Source organism: Petaurus breviceps, unplaced genomic scaffold (genome assembly GCF_028583685.1).
Source record: "Petaurus breviceps papuanus isolate PSGF00001 unplaced genomic scaffold, PetGlider_PUasm1.0 90579, whole genome shotgun sequence".
NCBI classification, from domain to species: Eukaryota; Metazoa; Chordata; class Mammalia; order Diprotodontia; family Petauridae; genus Petaurus; species Petaurus breviceps.
In genome coordinates this window covers 1350206-1371470 of record NW_027187278.1, presented here as the reverse complement: position 1 = coordinate 1371470, position 21265 = coordinate 1350206, and the positions used below count along the sequence as shown (strand labels likewise).

Below are 21265 nucleotides of genomic sequence, written 5' to 3'. Positions count from 1 at the left end.
AAATACTTAGGCCACTGCCACGTGGCAGCTTCAGCTCCTGGCCTGCAGAGTGTAGGGGGAGCAAGCGACCAGTCTGAGGGATAATTACTCTTGCTTTAACCTGCTTGGATCTGGATTGTGGTCTAGGGTGGAGGGCCTGCGGTGTGTGTCCAGCTTTCCAGGGCGTGTGGAGGCTTCATCAAGGGCTCACAACTAATACCTCTGGCACCCGAGAAAACCGCAGCATTTGGGACAAAAGCTCCCCTGTCTGGTAGCAGAGTCCTACTGTGGCAAAAATGCTAAAAGTCAAGTAATTGAGTGGTGATATGCCCAGGAAAAGGAAACAAAACAAACAGAAGAACCCAACATTAGACTCCTATTTTGGGGACAAAAAGGATCAAAGCATGGAACAGGAGGAAGACAGTGAAGTTAGAACTCCTGAACCAAAAACATCAAAGGAAAACATGAGCTGGTTACAGGCCATAGAGGACCTTAAGAAGCAAATAAGAGAAGTGGGGAAAAAATTGGGAAGAGAAATGAGAACAATGCAAGAAAATTATGAAATGAGAGTCAACAGCCTGATTGAGGAAAATAACACCTTAAAAAACAGACTAACTCAAATGGCAAAAGAGGCTCAAAAAGGTAATGAAGAGAAGAATGCATTAAAAAGCCAAATTTGCCAGATGGAAAAAGAATCTCAAAAGCTCAATGAGAAGAATCATTGCTTCAGAATTAGATTGGAGCAAATAGAAGCTAATGACTTTATGAGAAATCAAGATGCTATTAAACAGATCCAAACAAATGAAAGAATTGAAGGCAATTTTAAATATATCATGGGAAAAACCACTGACCTGGAAAACAGATCCAGGAGAGATAATTTTAAAATTATTCGACTACCTGAAAGCTATGAGGAAAGAAAGAACCTAGAAATCATCCTCCAAGAAATTCTCAAGGAAAACTGCCCTGATTTTTTAGAACCAGAGGGCAAAAGAGAGGTTGAAAGAACCCACTGTTCACCTCCTGAAAAAGATCCCCAAAAGAAAACTCCTAGGAATATTATAGCCAGGTTCTGGAGTTCCCAGATGAAGGAGAAAATATTACAAGCAGCCAGGAAAAAACAATTTGAATACTGTGGAAACACAATCAGGATAACATAGGATCTGGCCTCTTCTACACTAAGGGATCGAAGGGCTTGGAATATGATATTCCAGAGGGCAAAGAACCTGGGATTTAAACCAAGAATCACCTACCCAGCAAAACTGAGTATCAGGTTTCAGGGGAAAATATGGTTATTCAGTCGAATAGAGGACTTTCAAGCATTTTAGGTGAAAAACCCAGAGTTGAATCGAAAATTTATCATTCAGATACAAGAAGCAAGAGAAGCATGAGAAGGTAAATAGGGAAAAGAAACCATAAGGAACTTAAATAAATAAACAAACAAACAAATAAATGAATAAATTAATGAATGAATGAATAAATGAATGAATGAATATATATAATGTCTATATTAGAGGGTATATGGGTATATGAATACATATGTGAATGTATGTATATATGTTTACAGGCAGACATAGATGGCACAGGACCAATTTAATAGGAAGGGATGATATTTAAAAGGTGAAATTAAGAGGTGAAAGAGGAATATAATGAGAGGAGATGGGGAGAGACAGGACAGGGTAAACTATCTCATATAGAAGAGGCAAGGGAAAATGGTTACAATGGAGGGGAAAAATAGGAAGGCAAAAGAGAATGGGTCAACCTTATTCTCATTGAATTTGGCTCATGGAGGAAATTAAATACACACTAAATATAGTATCTCACCCTACAGGAGGGTAGGAGGGAAGGGGATGAGGAGACGAATGATGGAATGGAGGGCAGGCTGGGGGGGAGGGAAGTTAGAAGCACCCACTTTTGAAAAGGGACAGGATCAAAGTAGAGAATAGAACTAGTGGGAGGTGGCATAGAAGGGAGGGAAATATAGTCAATCTTTTACAATATATGAACTGTGTTAATGTTTTGCATAAGCTACGCATGTACAACCTATACTGAACTGCTTATCTTTCCAGTAAGGGAGGGTGACAAGGGAGGAAGTGAATGAATCCGGAATTCAAAGTTTGAAAATCAAATGTTTATATTTATATATATATATATATATATATATATATATATATATATGTGTGTGTGTGTGTGTGTGTGTGTGTGTGTGTGTGTGTGTGTGTGTGTGTGTGTGTGTGTGTGTGTGTGTGTGTGTGTGTATGTATGTATGTGTGTGTGTGTTTGTATGTGTGTATATATGTATATATATATACTATTAATAATACTATTTTACATGTAATTTGGAAGTAAGGTATACAGGCACTGGGGGCATAGAGATCCATCATGCCCTACTGGAAAAGTCAAAAGGGGTATGAGAGAAGATATGGGAGAGAGCAGATTGGAGGAGGGAATATACTGTGGGACTGCTATTCTGGCACGGTGGTTAGGGGAAAAACGAGGAGAAAATGTGTAACTCAAAATCTGGCAGAAATGAATGATGTAAATCAGAAGTTAATAAAGCATTTGAAAAATGAAAAAAAAATACTTAAAATCTGATCTGAAACAGTTATAAAGCCCAGGAACTGCCTTTTGTCACAGTAATACAAAAGGTGTGGTGGTGTTGGTCCTGGTGGTGATTGTGTTGTTGTCGTTTCCCCCCCTCCATGACATTTTCACAGAAGAATAATTGATCAACAGTGGAGAGAGTTTCCATACATGAATTACCAATATTCATGAAATCAGGAAATATGGTAAGAGTTATCAGGTTAGGACTTGGAGGAGATGTATTCAAATTCCCCCTCTCAAACTTGTGCAATCTTAGGCAAGTCATTAATATTAACATCAATTGCTTTTTTCTATGAAAGAAGGTTATGGGGCAGCTAGGTGGTACAGTAAATAGAGCACCGTCCCTGGAGTCAGGAGGACCTGAGTTCAAACCCAGCCTCAGACACTTAACACAAAACCTAGCTGTGTGACCTTGGGCAAGTCACTTAACCCCATTTGCCCTCCAAAAAGCGAAAAAAAAGTAAGTAGCATAGATAAAATGGAAATTTCCGTTAAAAAAACAGAAAGTTTAGACCAAAAGCCTTCTGAGTTTCCTTTAATTCTTAGATCCACTATCCAAAATTATAAATGTTTGAGCAAAAGTCTTCTAGAACAGAAAATGTTGATGTAATTTTCAAAGTCATACATAATTGTTAGTACACACAGTCACATAGCTTTTGTTTTCCAAGCAATGACAGCTGGAAGCTATTTATCAATAGTAACTCATCAAGGAAAGTGTCTTCTCTGAAGAAAGAGAAAAATATATAAAGCATGACTCAATGGGGTAGGCACTGCCTGGAATTTGAAGGCTCTAAGTTTTTATAGTGATAGTAAAGATTAATACTATCGTGATTACTACTGAAACTACAGCTAAGCTCACAGTCATTTCAAAGAAAAGCATTATTCTTGTGTCCAGTTGTTAGTGTAAAGGATTTGAATAAATATAATACATAGTCACAAGAGCATTACCATTTATATGTATTTAAAAGCTTAATTTGGGAGGAGTCTTATGAGAAAAGAAATAACTCATATTGAAAATTGTTTATGAGATCGATAGCAGTTTTGAGAGAGAACAATAAGAAACTAAGAGAGCTAATATTTAATTGAAAGGAGATTTCATTCTCTTGGAGTAGAAACCCAGGGATCTTGGATAATGAATGATGAGGATCAAGGTCTGATCCTTTAGGTTGAAGATTTTGTTTGATTTTATTATTGTTGTTGTTGTTTTATGGTCTCTGGTACAAAGTTGCGATAAACTTCTGAGCCATACTACAGATCATCTGAATTTTTAATATGTGAAAATCATCTCTTAGTACCTTTAATTATCTGGGTCATTCCCTGCTCAAGCATTAATCATAAATTAGAGAAATTATGAGATGTATAAAAGCCAAGTATGAGAACCTTTCCAGAGAACTACTGCTGTGGAAAGCTCTAAGGTTCTGATCACATAGTGTAGTGAACTCTATTCAGCAGTAAATTAGAGCAAAATATTCACAGAACCTAAAGTACTGCATTCACAATGCTATAACATAACAATTTATCACTAAAGTGGCCACATGGTTTTCACCAAAGTGGCCACATAGTTTTAAGCAAAAGATACCATTCAATACGTCCTTAACTCTATCATCCTTAAGGAGCAAGACTTCTAAAGGGACATAATGTACAAAAGTCAAAGTTTTCCCATACCTAGGTCACATTGTCTTAATCTCTCAGTCAAAAAGTCTTCTTTCTTCTTGATTGGAGATTAGTTTCTAATCATCCTTAACTTAATCATCCTTAAGAGGTACAAGATAAAGAATACAAAATTCTCCTGCCCCTAGCCCACAGTAAATCATGATCTTCCCAGTCAGCACTAAGTACCCAAGGAAAGGTCTTTTCATCTTGTCTTGGGGCTGGCTCCCAAATTCCATGGCTCCTCTTCCATGGGTCAAGCTCCTGCCTGAATCTACCCTATCATCACCTAGATTCACAGGTAGGCAGCTCTCAGCTCCTTGTCCAGTTCCTCATCCGGTTCCTAGTCCAGTTCCTCATCCAGTTCCGTATTGAAGCTCACAGTGTCCAGTACACCTGAAGTCCTTTGCAGTTTCTGTTTCTGGGAGGACAAAGCTTAACAAAGCCACAATAAGATTCATGAACATTGCTGGCACCATCATTAATTCACTATCTGCCTGGAAATCAATACCAATCCACCAACAAGGTCTGAGAACTCAACACCATCAGTACAGTCTCAGGACCTTTGAAACCTTACTCCAGGAATTCTGTAAACAGACAACAAGAAAATCCTCTTTCAGGGCTTCCAGTAAGGTCCCAGAGTTTCTGTACAAAGTACCATGAACAAAATTCAACACAGAACAAACAGAGTCCTGCCTCAACAACCAGTGCATCAACCAGTTCCTCCCACTGTGGGTTTCACAAGTTCTGTTTCTTAAAAAAGGCTTGATATAATCAAGGGCAAGGCTCAGCTGAAACAAGGCACTAAGTACTTGTTTGCTTGCCATTACCATATAACAATGAATAACTGATAACCTAATTTTTTGCTACCTTAGTTTCTATAAAGCTAGAACAAAGAAGTAAACCAAGTCACTTAGAACATGTGTGTACCATCTGATTTTGATACCAATCATATCCAATGCTGCTTTGCAGGTAATTTTGTAGATATTTTTGGTACCTTGGATTTTAAGTAAAATAACTTAAAATACAAGCTGACTTCATTGAAGTGGCAACACACCAGATAAAGAAGTAAGGTTTTGATACTAAAGTGGATTACATACCAGTAGGCACATATGAGCAAGTGTCTACTAAGGAGCTGAAAACAGATGGCTGCTTTTCAAGGAAAAAGACATTCTTGGAGGCTATTTTGAAGCAGTGAAAGATTACATTTCTGTGTTTTTTTTAAGATGCCATAATTCCAAAGTTCAGTAATATGAACATCAATATTAGTCCACTAGGAGACCACAGCAAATGTAGAGTATAACTGAGTCATGCTGGATTTTAATGTATTATTATAATGCTGTTATTCTAGGCATTTCTCTTTTTTATTTAAATAGTACTTTTTTCTCCAACTGCATTCAGAGACAATTTTTAGCATTCATTTTTACAAGATTATAGGCTCCAAATCTTTCTCTCTCCCTTCTTCCAAAAATGGTAGGTAATTTGATACAGGTTATACATGTGATACCAGGTAAAACTCAATTCTTTTACTCTGTTAGTTGTGAAAGAAGAAACAGATCAAATGTATATATATATATTAAATATAATAAATAATAGTAAGTGAATATAGTATGCTTCAATCTGCATTTAGAGTCCATCAGTTCTTTCTCTAGATGTGGATAGTAATTTCCTTCCTTAGTCCTTTCTTTGTATTTGTCTTAGATTATATGTTGCTGTGAAGACCTGGGTCAATCAAAGTTAATCATCCCACAATGTTACTGACACTATGTACAGTATTTCCCTGGTTCTGTTAATTTCACTTTGCTTGAGTTTGTACAAGTCTTTCTGGGATTTTCTGAAATCTACCTGTTCATCATTTCTTATTGCACAATAGTATTCCATTACATTCATATACCACAATTTGTTCAACCATTACCAAATTGATAGGCATCCCCTCAATTTCCAATATGTTGCCATGACAAAAAAGTTTGATATAAATATTTTTATACATCTTAGTTCTTTTACCTTTTTAATATTATCTCTTTGGGATACAGACCTAGTAGTGGTATTGCTGGATCAAAGTATGCATCATTTGGTTGCCCTTTAGGCATAGTTCCAAAGAGCTCTACATAATGGTTGGATCAGTACAAAACACCATCAACAATGCATTAGTGTCCCAATTTTCCTACATCTTCTGCAACATTTATTATTTTCCTTTTTTTAACATATTAGTCAATGTGATAGGAGTGAGGTGGTTTCAGTTTCTCTAATCAAAAGTTGTTTGGAGAATTTCTTCATATGCCTATAGATAGCTTTGATTTCTTCATCTAAAAACTGCCCTTTCATATCCTTTGACCATTTATCAATTGTGGAATGGCATATATTCTTATAAATTTGACTTAGTTCTCTATGTATTTGAGAAATGTTGGCTTTATCAGAGAAACTTACTGTAAAGATTATTTCCCAGATTTCTGTTTTCCTCCTAATCTTGGTTACATTGCTTTTGTTTATGCAAAAATTCATTAATTATTTCAATATAATCAAAATTATCTATATTACATTTTGCAATGCTCTCTGTCTCATGTTTAGTCATGAAGCTCCAACTCACTCTACTGGCCCATTAAGAATTTGGATGATACATTTTTTTTTTGGCCAGGGACTTCCAGGAGCCAAGATTCTGGAGTATGCAGTAGATCACAGTCCCTCTCCATTCTCACCCCCAAACATCCATAAAATGGTGCTCCAGAAGAGATTCTGGAATAATAGAGTTAGGGGAAAAAAATGGGGTATAACAGTATTTTGGTCCAGGAGACTTAGAGGATCAGCAAAAGAGGTGCATGTCATTTGGGTAAAAGGATAGCTCAGTTCAGGACAGGCGTCAACCCAGCAAGCTGGTAATAGGTTCCACCTCAGCAAACCAGTGGGAGATCCTGAACTCCAGAGTGGTGGATCAGGCAAATGCCAACACTAGCATCCCCCACATGCCTTAGCAACAGCCAGGGGAACTGGCAAAATCCAGTTCTAAGAACGACCACATGCTTCAGCCCAGCCCCTGAAAAGCATGAGTGTTCCACTAGCCAGACCTCCCTATGATTCTGCACAGTCCTGAAGATGTAGGCATCCTGCAGCAGAGGACTTTCATGTACTTCAGTATAGCCAGGGGAAACAGAGAAGAACCCCACCTGGCACACTCCAGACATCACTATTATGATCACAGTTCAGCACCACATAGGTTGCCAGGTCCCTACACTCTCTACTGGCCAGAAGCTGAGCTCCCAGGGCACAGAGTTAGTGACCAGGTCCCTGGCCCCAAGCACAAGAATCTTGGGACAGCATCCCCTGCGCTGGAAACTTTAAAAGTCAATAAATAGGCAAACAAGGTAAACAAGAAGCTAAAACTAGAATTGAACATCAAGAAATTTTATGGTGACAGGGGAGATCAAAATATAAACCCAGAAGAGGACAACACTGCCAATATGCCCAAAGGGGCATATAAGTTGGTCTCAAGTCCAAAAAGCCTGCTTGGAACAAGTCAAGAAGGATTTTAAAAGTCAAATAAGATAGGTAGAAGAAAAAATGAGAAAAGAAATGAGAGGTATGCAATATGAAAGAGTAAGTAGTTTGGAAAAGGAAGAACAAAAATTGAGTGAAGAAAAAAACTTGCTGAAAAATAAAATTGGCCAAATGGAAAAAAGGTACAAAAACTAACTGAAGAAAATAATTTCTTAAAAATTAGAATGGGCCAAGTGGAAGCTAATGACTCTGTAAGACATCCAGAGGCAATCAAACAAAATCAAAAGAATGAAAAAATAGAAGAAAATGTAAAATATCTTATTGGTAAAACAACTAAGCTGGAAAATAGATCCAGGATAGATAAGTTAAGAATTACTCGATTACTTGAAAGCTACAATTAAAAGAATAGTCTGGAAAGCATCTTTGAAGAAATTATCAAGGAAAAGTGCCCTGAGGCACTAGAACAACAGGTCAAAGTATTAATTGAGAGACTCTACCAATCACCTCCTAAAGAAATCCCAAAATGAAAATGCCAAGAAATAATGTTGCAAAATTCCAGAATTATCAGATCAAGTAAAAAATACTGCAAGCAGTCAGAAGAACACACTTTAAATATTGTAAAACCACAGTCAGGATTATGTAGGATTTAGCAGACTCAAAAAGGATCAGTTGGCTTTGAATACGATATTCTGGAAGACAAAGAAGCTTGGATTACAACCAAGAATCAATTACCAAGCAAATTTGAGTATAATCTCTCACAGTACAAGATGAATGTTCAGGGGGTGGAGCCAAGATGGCAGAGGAAAAGCATGAACTTGCTTGAGGTCTCCTCCAAAGCCCTACAAATACCTGTAAAAAATGACTCTAAACAAATTCTAGAGCTACAGCATCCACAAAATAACATAATGAAACAAAACTCCAGCCCAAGACAAACTGGAAGGACAACAGGAAAGGTCTATCACACCAGGATAGGAGCAGAATGCAGTCCAACATGGACCATGCCAGCATAGCCAGGGACAGAGCAGGACTCAGGGGTCCAAATACCTATAAAAATATGACTGTAAACAAATTTTAGAGCTACAGAACCCACAAAGTGACAGAGAGAAACAAATCTCCCATTGAAGGCAGTCTAGCAGGCCTACAACACGCGTCCATCACAGCACTGGGAACCCAGCCCAGCCCCATGTGAGCTGGGTTTTAGCCCCAGGATGGCTGGAGAAGACTTCAGGGCAGTGAATCACCTGCAGCTGTAGCAGTTTCCAGACTTATCAAGCCATAAATGACATAGAGCAAGTAAAAGATCAGTGTGGAACTCTGGTGGAACTAAGGAGGACAGAAAAGTACAGTCTGGGATCACCCATGGGGCAAGAAGCAATGGAGGTGCTGTAGCTATGCAGCCACCACCATGTGGCTGCTTAAGAGCTCCTTGCCTGCAGATTGTAGGGGGACCAAGCAACCATTGAAAGGTTAGGCACTCTTGCTTTAATTGGATCTGGATTGTTATCTTGGGTAGAGGTCTAGGGGTGTGTGGTAAGTGGGCCAGAGCTTGTGGGGCCTGCAGAGAGGGCATGGAAGTAATAGCTCCAGCAGCTGCAAAAACCCCAGCAATTTGGGACAAATCTCTCCCCTCTGGAAGCAGAATTTTACTATGGCAAAGAGCTCAAAATTCAAGTAATTGACTGGTAACATGAGCAAGCAGAACAATCAAAGCAAGCACAGCAATCAAACTTTAGACTCCTTTTTGGGGGACAAAAAGGATCAAAGCACGGAGCAAAGAAGACAACAAAGTCAGAAGTCCTACATCCAAAGCTTCCAAGAAGAATATGAAGTAGTTATAGACCATGGAGAAGCTCAAGAAGGATTCTGAAAATCAAGTAAGAGAAGTGGAGGAAAAATTGGGAAGAGAAATGAGAATGATGTAAGAAAATCAAGAAAAGAAAGTCAACAACCTTACTGAAGAAAATAACACCTTAAAAAACAGACTAACTAGGGTGCAGCTAGGTGGTGTAGTGAATAGAGAACCAGCCCTGGAGTCAGGAGGACCTGAGCTCAAATCTGGCCTCAGACACTTAATACAAAAACTAGCTGTGTGACCGTGGGCAAGTCATTTAACCCCAATTGCCTTCCAAAAAAAGCAAAAAAATAGACTAACTAAATGGCAAAAGAGGCCCAAAAAGCCAATGAGGAGATTCAAAAGGTCACTGAAGGAAATAACTCCTTCAGAATTAGACTGGAGCAAATGGAAACTAATGACTTTATGAAAAATCAAGATACTATTAAACAGATCCAAACAAATGAAAAAAAAATAGATGGCAGTGTGAAATATTTCATTGGAAAAACCACTGACCTGGAAAATAGATCCAGGAGAGATCATTTACAAACTATTGAATTACCTGAAAGCCATTATCAAAAAAAGAAGATAGAAATCATCCTTCAAGAAATTCTCAAGGAAAATTGCCCTGATAATTTAGAACCAGAGGGCAAAATAGAAATTGAAAGAATTCACAAATCACCTACTGAAAAAGATCCTAAAAAGAAAACACCTAGGAATATTATAGCCAGGTTCTGGAGTTCCCAGGTCAAGGAGAAAATATTACAAGCATCCATATGAATTTGGTTTAAGAAGGGAATAATATACACACTCAATTGAGTATTTTATCCTACAGGAAAGTAGGGAGGAATGGTAGTATAGTAGGGGAGGGGGATGATAAAAGGCAGGGCAGATTGGGGGGTGGGGTGGTAAGAAGCAAACATTTTTTAAAAGGGCCAGGGTCAAAGGGGAAAATAGAATAAATGGGGGGTGGGATAGGATGGAGGGAAATATAGTCTTTCACAATATGTCTACTATGAAAATATTTTGCATAACTTAACATGTATAACCTATATTAAATTGCTAGTCTTCCCAGTGGGGGTGGGTGAGGATGGGACAAGGAAGAGAATCTGGAACTCAACATTGTAAAAAACAAATGTTAAAAATTCTTTTTACGTGTAATTGAGAAATAAGATATACAGGCAATGAGGTTTAGAAATTTTTCTTGCCCTACAAGAAAGTAAGGGGGAAGGGAGGAATGAGGGCTATTAAGAGAAGGCAGAATGGGGGAAGGGATAATCAGTATGTTTGCTACCTTGGTGTGAGGGGTAGGGGAGAGATGGGGAGAAAATTTGGAACTCAAAATCTTATGGAAATGAATGTTGAAACCTAAAAATAAATAAATTCTGGATAAAAAAAGTTGAATGAGTTAAATGGAAAAGGAAGTATAAAAACTCACTGAAGAAAATAAATCTTTAAAAATTAGAATCAAGCAAGTGGAAGCTAATGGCTTTATAAGAAATCAAGAAACAATAGAACATAACCAAAAGAATGAAAAAAAAGACAATGTGAAATATCTGATTGATTAAACAACTGACCTGGCAAATAGATCCAGGAGAGATCATTTAAAAATTTGGGGACTACATGAAAGACATGATTAAAAAGGAGTCTAGACACAATCTTTTGAGAAGTTATCAAGGAAAACTTCCCTGACATTCTAGAATCAGAAGGTAAAATAGAAATTTAAAGAAATCATGAATCGGCTCCAGAAAGAGATACCAAAATGAAAACTGACAGGAATATTAGAGCCAAATTCCAAATCTCTCAGGTCAACAGAAAATCTTGTAAGCAGTCAAAAAGAAACAATTGAAGTGTCAACTTGAACCTGTCAGGATAACACAAGATTTAATAGCTTCTATACTAAAGATTTAGAGGTCTTCAAAAATTATATTCAGGAGAGTAAAGAGCTAGGATTACAACCAAAAATTACCTAGCCAAATAAACTGAGTATAATCATTAAGGGGAAAAATGCAAATTCAATGAAATTGACATTCTTGATGAAAAGAATAGAATTGGATAGAAAATTTGATTTTCAAATATAAGACTCAAAAGAAACATAAAAAAGGGTAAATAGGAAAGGGAAATCATAAGGGACTTTATAAGGTTAAACTGTTTGCATGTTAAAATTGGAAGATGACACTTGAAACTTATAAGAACTTTCTCATAATTAGGGCCATGAGGAGCACATATTGATAGTGAGCACATGTATGAATTGAATATGAAGACATGATACATAAAAATAAAATTAAGGGATGAGAGAAGAATGAACTGGGAGAAAAGGAAATAGAAAAGTAGAATAGGGTTAATTATCTAATATACAACAGTCAAGAAAAATGATTTTAAAGTGGAATGAAATATTAGGAAGATGAGGGATAATGAGTCAACCTTATTCTCATCAGAATTGGCTCAAAAAGGAAAAAAAATATTTGTGCTCAATTGGTTAAATAAATCTCTCTTAACCTGGAGATGATGAAATAAGCAGCAAATTGCTATAGCTCTCCCAAATTCATGTTCAAACAACCATAAAATCACACCCCAGAACAAATACTGGAACAAGAGTCATAGAAAAGACAGGGTAGAACAGTCTTTTGGCCCAGGAGGATCAGATGAAAGCTCCATCTCAGAAAGAATTCTGGGAAGGTGGCAGAATAGCTCAGAAAATTCCAAGCTCTCAAGGTTTTCCCCCACAAAAGAGTTAAAATAACACCTTAGAGCAAAGTGTTGGTGGAGATAAATAAGAACAGGGGCATAACTACAGTCCTCCCAGGACAATTTGAGAAGATCAGAAGAAAAATCCAAGGACAAGGTGTAGTCCCTTGAAGATTAAACACCTCCAGGTCAGGTTCCATTGTTAACAGCAAGTGGCAAGCCTGTTAAACAAGAGGCAAGCCCTGGGGTTAGTTGGTTAGAGAGGCTGCCTTGACCCCAGTCATCAGAAATTTTACCCTTGGGATACTGAGGGGACTTGGGTATCTGAGCTCAGGAAGATTGAGGGAACCTCTGTTGACCAGGAACACCAGACCCAGCTGTGCTACAAGTGGTGGGGGTGAGAAGAAACAGGCACACAAACAGTGAGCACAGAAGCAGTGGGGCAGAAAGCTCCTGGCTGTGGGCACTTGCAGTGGAATACATTAGTTACACAAGACAGAGAAGTCAATGACCAGAGTAACCAAGCGTTTGATAAACCTAGACCACTCATCTTTTGGGATTAAGAACTCACTTTTTGACAAAAACTGCCAGGAAAACTGGAAAGCAACAGGACACAAACTAGGTTATCAACCAATATCTCACACAATATACCAACATTAGGTCAAAATCAGTGCATGATTTAGAGATAAAGGTTGACTCCATAAGCCAATGAGAATGTCAAGGAACAGTCTACCTATTAGATCTATAGGGAGGGGAAGAATTCATAAAGAAATGAGAGATAGAGAGCATCACAAGATGTAAAATAAATAGCTTTAATCATATTAAATTTAAAAGCTTTTGTATAAACAAAACCAATGCAATCAAGATTAGAAAAAGAGCAGAAAGCTTGGAAACAACTATAGCAAGTGTCTCTGATAATGGCCTCATTTCTCAAATGTAAAGAGAACTGAATGAAATAAAAAAAAAATAAACTACTCCCCAACTGATAGTCAAAGGACATGAACATGTAGTTTTGAGTTGAAGAAATCAAAGCTATCTATAGGCATGTGGAGAAATGCTCTAAATCACTTTTGATTAGAGAAATGGAAATTGAAACAACTCTGAGGTACCATCTCAGACCTATCAGATTGGCTAATATGAGAAAAAGGAATATGATAAATATTGCAGATGATATGGGAAAATTGGGACACTGAAGCACTGTTGGTGGATTTGTGTACTGTTCTAATCCTTCTGGAGAACATTTTGAAACTATGCCTAACGGGTAACCAAACCATGCCTACCCTGTGATGCAGCAATATTATGACTAGGTCTGTGTCCCAAACATATCATAAAAAGGGGAAAGGATTTACTTGTGAAAAATTATTTGTAGCAGCCCTTTTCATGGTGGCAACATATTGGAAATTGAGAGGATTCCCATCAATTGGGAAACGGTTAAACAAGTTGTGGTATAAGAATGTAATGGGATACTATTGTGCAATAAGAAATGGTGAACACTTAGATTTCAGAAAATCACAGAAAGACTTGTATGATCTGACAAAGTTAAATGAGCAGAACTAGGAAAACATTGTACACAGCATCAGCAACATTGTGTGATGATCAAATATGAATGACTCATCTCTTCTCAATAATGCAATGATCCAAGACAAGTGCAAAGGACTCACGAAGGAAAATATTATCCATATCCAGATAAAGAAGTGATGGATTTGGGGTGAATAGAGCACTGGCCTTGGAGTTAGGAGGACCTGAGTTTAAATATAGCCTCAGACACAACACAAAAACTAGCCGTGTACCCTTGGGCAAGTCGCTTAACCCCAATTGCCCTATCTTGCCCTCTCTGAAAATAAAAAAAAAAAATTAAAAAAGTGATGGATTCTAAATGCATATTTTTCACTTTCTCATGTTTCTTATTTTTTTCTTTTTAATCTTTTTTCTTTCACAACTATGATTAATACGGAAAAATTTTTATATGACAGCACACATATAATCTATATTGCACTGCCTAGCATTTTTAGAAGATAGAATGTGAGCAAGGAAGGGAGAAAAATTGGAACTCAAAATCTTGTAAAAATGAGTGCTAAAAAATTCTTGACATGTAACTAAGGAAAAATCCTATTAAAAAAAGAAATCTATCTTACCCTACATGAAAGTAGGAGGGGAAGGGGAGAAGAGAAGAGGGGGAATGATAGAAGAGGGCAAACAGGGGGAGGAGATAGTCAGAAGTAAAACACTTTTGATGAGCGACAGGTTGAAAGGAGAAAGAAAATAGAATAAATGAGAGAGAATAGGATGGAGTGAAATACAGTTAGCAATAGTAACGGTGGGGGAAAAATTTGAAGCAAGTTTTTTCTGATAAAGGCCTCATTTCTCAAACATATGGAGAACTAAGTCAAATTATAAGAATAAAAACCATTTCCCAATTGATAAATGATCAAAAATATAAAATTTTTAGATGTAGCAATCAAAGCTATGGCCATATAGAAAAAAATGTTCTAACATATTATTGATTGGAGAAGTGCAAATTAAAACAATTCTGAGGTTCTACCCCATACCTACCAGATTGGCTGGTAGGACAAAAGAGGAAAACAATAATGCTGGAGGGAATGTGAGAAAAAATAAGACATTAATGCATTGTTGTTGGAGTTGTGACCCAATTCACCTATTCTGTAGAGCAATTTAGAGCTATGTCCAGAGGGCTACAAAATCATGCATATCATTTGACCCAGTAGTACCACTACTAGGTCTGTATCCCAAAAAAGATTTTTTTTTAAAAAGGAAAAGGACCTATCTGTACAAAAATACTTACAGTATTTTTTTTTTTGGTGGCAAATAATTTGAAATTGAGGAGATGCCCATCAATTGAAGAATGACTGAAGAAATTGTGATACCTGATTATGATGGAATATTAATGTGCTATAAGAAATGATGAGCATGATATTCTCAGAAAACCTGGAAAGGTTTAGATGAGCTGATGCCAAGTGAAATGTATTGTGTACAAAGTAACAGCAACATTTTAAGATGATCGGCTGTGAATAAATTAGGTATCTCAGCAAAATAATGATCTAATACAACTCTTTAGGACTTATTACGAAAAATGCTTTCCATACCCAGAGAAAGAACTGATGATGTCTTAATATAGATTGAAGTATGCTTTTTTTTAACATTCTTTATTTTTCTTGAGGGTTGTTTTTTTTGGGGGGTCTATGTTTTCTTTTACAACATGACTAGTATTGAAGTATTTTGCATGATTACACATGTATAACCTATATTGAACCATTTGCCTTCTCAATTAGAGCACCTGGAGGGTAGAGGAATTGGAACTCAATTTTTAAAATTAATGTTAAGAATTGTTTTTACATGTATCTAAGGGAAAAAGAAAAATACAACATACATTTTTAAAATAAGACAAGAATTTGGATGTTCTACTAATTGATGCATGTGCTTAGTATGGATGTTACTTCATTGTCTATGGTAACTTTTATCAACATGTTGTTTCCTTTCTTTACTCTTTTAATTAGGTCTAGTTTTGCTTTTGTTTTGTCTGAGATCAGGATTGCTACCCTTGCTTTTTTTCTTTTTTACTTCAGCTGAAGCATAATAGATTCTGCTCCAGGCCTTTTCCTTTACTCTCTCTGCTCCAAGTGTGTGTGTTTGTGTGTGTGTGTGTGTGTGTGTGTGTTTATAAATAACATATTGTAGGACTCTGTTTCATGCTTATGTTTTATGGATCAATTCATCCTATTCACATTTAGAGTTATTATTATTGTGTGTTTCCCGCCATCTTGTTTTTCCTTTTGTTTGTCCTCTATCCTTTCAGTGTTTCCCTCCTCAACAATGTTTGCTTTCTGGCCACTGTCTCTCCACACTGCCCTCTCTTCTGTCAGTCCCCCCACCCCCTTTACTTAATCTCTTTCTCCCTACTTTCCTGTAAGATAAAACAGATTTCTATATTCAAATGATTGTGTATATTATTCCCTCTTTGAGCTGATGCTTATCAGAGTTTCAAGAGGTGTCTCTACTCGCATCCCATTTTGCTCTCCAGTATAATACATTCTTTGTACTTTTTCACGTGAAATTTCCCCCATTCTACCTCTCCCTTCCTTCTGTACCCAGTGTACTTCTCTTTCTTTTTTATATAATTCTCTCAAATTCACTTTATACCCATACCCTCTTTCTATGTATATTCCCTCTAGCTGTACCATTACTAGTGCAATTTTTAATAATTAAAAGTATCTTCCCATGTAGGAATTTAGCCACTTCATCTCCATTGAAACCTTTATGTTCTCTATTCCATTTTTTTTTTTTACATTTTTAGGCTTTTCTTGGGTCTTGATATTAGAAATCTAATTTTTGGGTTAATTCTGGTCTTATCCTTATGAAAGTTTGAAATCCTTCTATTTCATTGAATGACCATTTTTTCCCTTGAAGTAGTATACTTAATTTTTCTGAGTAGGTGATTCTTATTTGCAGTCTTAGCTCCTTTGCCTTCCAGAATATAACATGTACCATGACCTCCAATCCTTTAAAGTTGCAGTTGCTAAATCCTGTGTAATCCTGATTGTGGCTTCCTAAACTTTGATTTTTTTTTCTGGTCACTTGCAATATTTTTTTTCCTTGACCTGATAATTCTTTAATTTAGCTATAATGTTCCATGGAGTTTTTATCTTGAGATCTCTTCCCTGAGGTGATCAGTGGATACTTTCAATGACTGTTTTACCCTCTGATTTCAGGATATCAAGGCAATTTTCCTTAATAATTTCTTGAAAGAAGCTGTCCAGATCCTCCTTTGATTATGGTTTTCAGGTACTCTAATGATTCTAGCACTGTCTATTTTCCAAGTCAATTGTTTTTCCCATGAGGTATTTTACATTCTCTTCTATTTGTTCATTCTTTTGATTTTCTTTGATTGATGCCTGTTGTCTCATAGAGTCTTTAGCTTCTACTTGCCTAATTCTTTTAAGGAGTTGTTTTCCTCAGTTATCTTTTGTGCTTCCTTTTTCCATTTGTTGAGTTGTACTTTTTAAGGAGTTGCTTCTTCAGTAGATTGTTGCATCTCCTTTTCCATCTGGCCAGTTCGACTTTTTGAGTACTTTTCCATGCTGTGGACTCATTCTTCACTTGTATAATTTCTTTTATCAGTTTTTCTATCTCTTTTATGTGATTTTATGCTACTTTTTGAACTCTCCTATGAATTCTTTCTGGGCTTGTGACCACTTCCTGCTTTTCTTTAGTGTTTTGCCCATAGGTGTTTTGACATTGTTGTACTCTTCTGACTTTGTGTTTCGGTCTTCCCTGTTACTACAATAGCTTTCTATGGTCAGTTTCTTTCTTTTTTTGCTTATCTTTTGGTTTTGTTTGTTTTTTTAATCTTTTTCTTTTAAATCTGATCTTTGCTCCCAGAATGGATGGACCTCTATCTCAGGCTTCTTGTGCCAGCAACTGCAGGTCCTGGACATTTACCTGGTACTGTGCTGATGTTGCCTTTAGGCCCTCCTGTTTGGTGTTTCAATGAGGTGTGTCATATGGTATAACTCACACTGCTAGAGGCCATAGATGCCTAGTAGTTTACCTAGTGCTAAGCCGGGGTCTTAGCACTGGTGTCTGTTTTGTGCTGAGGCCAGTGGGGTGTTCCTGAATTTTCACAGTCGACACTGAAGCACATGTGGTCTGGCCACTGAAGGTTGCCTGTTTGCCCAGGCCTTGACTGAAACTAATGTTGTTTTGTTTTGTTTTGTTTTTTCTTGAAGTTTCAGTCTGTCCTTTCCCATAACTATGCTGAGGCAAGTGGGGGGGGGGGTTCTGGTGTTGGGGTTTGCCTGCTCCACTGCACTGGGGTTCAGGATCTCCCAATGTTCTTTTGAGGTGGGGACTGGTGCTGACTTGCTGAGATGCCTCCTGTCTTGGGTTGTGTTCTTCTTTTACCCATGAAACTGACCTTTCTTGACAATCTTCCAAATTTCTTGGGCTAAAAGATTGTTTCACCTTGTCTTTTTTGCTGGTTCTGCTATTCCAGGGTTTGTTTTGGGGTGCTTTTTATAGTTGTTTGGAGGTGAATATGGGAGAGTTACAGCTATTTACTGCTTATGCCACCATCTTGGCTGCTGGAAGTTGAATTATTCTGGACATCTCTTAATAGGGTATGTATTCATATGTATTCAACTCATTCTAGTTGCCTAAAAACCAAGTTTTTTTAATATCTTAAGAGAGATAAGAACAAACAGGAGAGTTTAGCAATATTGTTGGAGACCTACAAAGAATACAGGAAGAGGCAAACCATAATAGCACAGCGAATGTAGAATTTAACAAGGTTCAGCTTTGTATGGAGAGCTGTAAGGTCCAGTATAAATGTGTAATTCTGTGTATGGTGGGTGGAGTCATCCAAAAGCAGGAAAGCTTGGATTCAATCTATGCTTCTGACACATATGGGCAGCATAAGCCCAGGCACATTAGTTAACCATTCAGCAAAAAGAACTGTCATCTGCAGAGGAGGGGCCAATATATACTGCAGAGAAATTTCCTCATCTGGAATTCTCCACAGTGATGAAATGAATGGTCCTGAGTATCTTCCTTTCTCTCTGTCACTATCTCTCTCTCTCATATACACACATATATATAACACATATAAATATGTGTGCATATATGCAAACATATATTGGTATGTGTATTTGCACATGTTCAAATGAATGTTTTTTTGATTATGTGCATATGTAGATGTCTGTGTGTAGATCTACCTATATTTCTCATTTGTCCATCTGTGAAAGCAGATTCTAATTATATAATACAAAGCCCCAGGTTTTTGTTGTTTTCTTTTTGCTAGGCATTTGATAGATGCTAAGATTTTATAATCTTACAGTAATGAGTGTCATCATTTCTACAGATAGATAATGGATAGATAGATAATGGATAGACAGACAGACAGATAGATAGATAGATAGATAGATAGATAGATAGATAGATAGATAGATGTAGATAAACATATAAATAAATGAGCAATTTGGTGGTTATTGCCCAGTAATGAGCCAAAAGTGTTGTTTTTCTAAAACAAGAATGACATATGTATGTCAAGGTTTGATGTTTGTTTGTGTGTGTGTTTGTACGTCTGTCTGTTTTTCCTAATAGGTGTAACAGTTTTGCATTTCCTTAGCCATGAATTCTTAGTCAGTAAGTTACCCTGAATTCTAAGTTTTAGAGCTCTTGACATGCTCTCTCTCAATTGAAACTTCTCTATAATCCTTAGTGATCCTGTTTTCAGACAAATAGTGCCCCCCCATTATCGTAGAAAAAAACAGAGGAAATGTTTTCTAGGAATTATTGGGAAGCATTAGATAATAGATCTAGATGTCATGGCACTAACAATAGGTAAATACAGAGTAGAAGTAGAACTTCCAAGTGGGATACTGCCCAACTTGAGTTCAAAGTTGCTTCTATGAAAAGCAACACAGTGTATTGTGGTGGTTACACATTTTAAAGTATTTGGACCTTTGATAGTTATTAGCTTTAATATAGTACTTCATATTTTTAAGAACTGATATTAACAACTATACTCTCATAGTAGAGAATACATAGTTTTCTAGCCTTTAAAGATGGTTTGACATAAGTTCATTGGACCTTCACAACAAAGTGTGCAGATGGCATTATTGCTATGCCCATTTTGGTGTTACCCTTAACCTAGCACTGGTCTCCATAATCTGTTATCTCCAGGACATCTTCAGTTACTTCCCACCCTTGATTCTATCTAAACCCCATTCTCTTGGTTCCAGGAGGCCAACCTCTAGTCACTCAAGTCTACTGGCCACTCCCCTCAAATTCTCCATAGACCCATCCTCCAATCACCCCAGACTACTTGCCCATCTTAGGTCCCTCCCATAAATACATCTTGCCACCACAAAAGTGTTCAGATTCAGTCTGGCTCTCAACTTCCACACCATCACCACACAGATGACCTGGTCATCCACAAGCTGGCAAAGATTCAAGGTAATGTGTTTGCCACAGACGCCATCCTGGCCACACTGATGATCTCTACTGGCTCAGTCTATTCCTGGAATATTGTTGTCCAGAGGGTTTGGTCCAAGATTTTTTAACAAAAAGTTCAACTCCAACTTTGATCTCCTCACTGTGAGTGAAACTGCCATTGAGTCCCCTTAGGATGAAGGCAACTCCTTTATGTCTCCCCATAACCTTGCCATGGAGGCCACCTATATAAATCACTTCTCCCAGCAGTGCCTAAAAATGGGAAAGGAAAGATATGTTTCCCAACCCAAATCCCTTTGTGGAGGATGATATGGACAAGAATGAAATTGCCTCGGTGGTGTACAGGTACAACTGGTGGAAGCTTGGCGATGACATTGACCTCATCGTGCGCTGTGAGCATGATGGTGTGATGACGGGGGCCAATGGAGAGGTGTCGTTCATCAACATCAAGACCCTCAAAGAGTAGAATTACAGGCACTGTAATGGCATGGACTGGTGGCAGAAGCTGGACTCTCAGCGGGGGGCGGTCATTGCCATGTAGCTGAAGAACAAAAGCTACAAGCTGGCATGCTGGACCTGATGCACTACTGGCTGGATCTGAGTGCCTCAAGCTCAGGTATGTGTCCCTCTATCACGTCAAAGACTCAGCTCCCCACGTCATCCTGGGTACTCAGAAGTTCAAGCCCAAAAGTTGGCCAGTCAGATAAATCTGAGTGTGGAGAATGCCTGGGGCATCCTGCCTTGCATGATGAACATCTGCACGAAGCTGGAGGAGGGCAAGTACCTCATCCTCAAGGACCCCAACAAGCAGGTGATCCTCATCTACAGCCTGTCCGAGAACACCTTCAACTCAAGAGTATGACAACAATGAGGACAAGGAGGAGGAGGAGGAAGAGGAAGAAGCATGAGCCAGATGAACACTCCCCTGCAAATCTTCCCTCCTCTTTGACTGGAAGAGACTGGAGGACACCACAGAGATTGGTCTTGTCTACACATAGTGAGTTTTATTAATAGGTGAAATAAAGGAGAAGCCTAATGAAAAAAAAAAAAAAGAAA

General features: G+C 37.7%; 1 pseudogene; it reads left to right on the top strand.

The window, feature by feature from the left end:
• The first annotated feature begins 9563 nt into the window (after nucleotides 1-9563).
• LOC138142447 (eukaryotic translation initiation factor 3 subunit D-like) lies at nucleotides 9564-21129 on the top strand (annotated as a pseudogene).
• Nucleotides 21130-21265: the final 136 nt, after the last annotated feature.